This window comes from Orycteropus afer, unplaced genomic scaffold (assembly GCF_000298275.1).
Source record: "Orycteropus afer afer isolate SDZICR_OR568_19922 unplaced genomic scaffold, OryAfe1.0 scaffold00814, whole genome shotgun sequence".
Taxonomy (NCBI): domain Eukaryota; kingdom Metazoa; phylum Chordata; class Mammalia; order Tubulidentata; family Orycteropodidae; genus Orycteropus; species Orycteropus afer.
In genome coordinates this window covers 406,500-409,039 of record NW_006922401.1, presented here as the reverse complement: position 1 = coordinate 409,039, position 2,540 = coordinate 406,500, and positions in this window count along the sequence as shown.

Here is a 2,540-nt window from a genome sequence, read left to right as displayed (position 1 = left end):
CTGGTCATTCCCACGTCTAAGGAGCATTCTGACTACACTTCTTCCAGACAGATTTGTTCATTCTTCTGTCAGTCCAGGGAATTTTTAGTATTCTTCATCAACACCACAATTCAAAGGCATCAACTCTTCTTCAGTCTTCATACTTCCACATGCATACAAAGCTATTGAAAATACCACATCTTGGGTAAGGTGAACCAGTCTTCAACGTGTCATCTTTTCTCTTTAACACCTTAAAGAGATCTTTTGCAACAGATTTGCGTGGCGCAATAAATAGTCTGATTTCTTGACTGCTGCTTCTATGAGCATTGATTGTGGATCCAAGTAACATGAAATCACTGATAATTTCAATTTTTCTCCATTTATCATGATGCTGCTTATTGGTCCACTTGTAAGGATTTTTATTTTCTTTATGGTGATATGTAATCCGTTCTGAAGGCTGTGGTCTTTTATCTTCTTCAGTAAGTGCTTCAAGTAATCTTCATTTTCAGCAGGCAATATTTTGTCATCTGTATATCTCAGGTTGTTAATGAGTCTTCCTCCAATTCTGATGTCGTGTTCTTCTTCACCTGTAAGACTGAGAACCTTGTAAATCATGTACCAGGTTACATTTCCTAAGAGGGCTGTGTAAGCATTGACTCCGTAAGATCAATGTTACTTCCTAAAATATTTAGTCATATCTGATCCTCTGAGCACCATTTTCAAATATTATGTTCCAATCTAAGCTTGGATATATAACTTAGAATTCCAATTATGCCCTATTAACAAAGGGGGTGGATTCTTATTGAAGGAAAAATAATTATATTGCCATACAAAGTAAGAATATTCATAAAGAATTTTCCAATTTTGGAGGAATTAAGAAGAGAGAAATAATTAACATTTCATCTTTGTTTGCATAAATGTAGTCTGTTACATTATTTTAATATAGATAGTTTAGGAGAAAAGAGAAATTAGTTTCTGAAATTCAGAAAAATAGAACATCAAAACATGAACAATATATTTCATGTGGAACCTATAATTGTCTTTTAGTTCATTCAGTCCAGTAATTGATTTCTATTTGACTTGTCCTGGATCAGTAGTAGTGAATCCAACAGCTTATCCACAAGAGTTCTGGAAATCAGGGGGAGATTCCAAGATGGTGGAATAGGCAGAAAGTCTGCACAGACCCTCTTCAACAAAGAAAAGGGAAAGCAATTAACACAGACACAGTAGATAATCCTGGACCCCTGAGCCTTGAAGGGAAGGATATAGAGGTGGACTAAACCCCAACTAGCAGAAGAATTAGCATGAAAATTCCAAAAAAGGAGACATATGGACCTGCGGTCTGGCAGCGATCCTGAGTGATCCTGATGGCACAGACAGCTTAGAGATTCCCAAGTGGTGGTAGGACCTAAGAGTTAACCTAAAAATCAGCCCTGCTAGCCAGGGACTGCACAGAGGACTGCTCTGGTGGCTGGGGAATGAAAGGCGAAGCAGAGGTGAAGACAAAGACAGGCTGAGCTATGGATTTTGCCTGTCCAGAGGGCCCCTCCATTTTGAATGTTTACAAGCGGCTTGACAATTTTGGATATTTAAAGAGACAGAGCTCTCCGAGATTCCAGGGGCTTAAGAAGAGGTTCTGCTTTCCAGTAACCCCAAGGACACTCCAGACATGCACAACTGAAAAAGTGCGACATTCCTCTTGTTACTCTTATACCCCACACCCACTTGGAGAATGGAGGTGTGGTCACCCCCCACTCCCACCCACTTTCTGGGCCCGCAGGAACTCCATCCCAGTCTGTGTGCTCAGACGGAGCCTGGGTGCACTGCCCTGTCCTCTGCTGATTTTTTTCTTTTCCCCTTTCTTTTTTCTGGTATTTAGTTTGCTTGTATTGTCTGTTTTAAAACTACCATTATTATTAATACTTTTGTCCTTTTAACTATTCTTCCCCTCCCAGGTCCTAGTTTACAACTTTTTTTTTTTCTTTTCCCTGTTCCTGGTTAATTTTTTTAAAAATTTAAATTTAAATTCTTTTCTTCCCTTTTTTTCTCATGGTTAACCCTATTCCTTGTTTTTCTTTTCTCTTCTTCTTTTTTTTTGCATTATTTGCATTTTTCTTTATTATTCTCCTTCTCTACCTTTTTTTCTTGTAGTGCCTATCCCCAGATATTGCAGGTTTTCTTATTCTTTTCTCACTTTTTTCTCTTTTTGGTTACTGTTCTTGTGCGATTACATGGTGTATTTTTTGTCCATATGTTTTTAGTTTTTTGATGGTTATTCAATTGTAATTTGTGTCGAACAAAGTGGGAGACAACAACAGTCCCCATAAGACACAACTACACCCACAGCTCTTGCAACTTCACTTACTGAGCAAAAGCCACCACTTCAACAACGAACAGGTCAATGATAAAAAAAAAAAAAACACCAAAAAGAGCCTGAATCACCCTTCACTGCTCTTCACAAACAGTTAACAGAGTTCTTAATACAATACCATGATGTCTCTGAGACAACAGACGATCACAGTCCACACAAAGAAGCAAGATAAAGTGGTAGAAACAAGGGA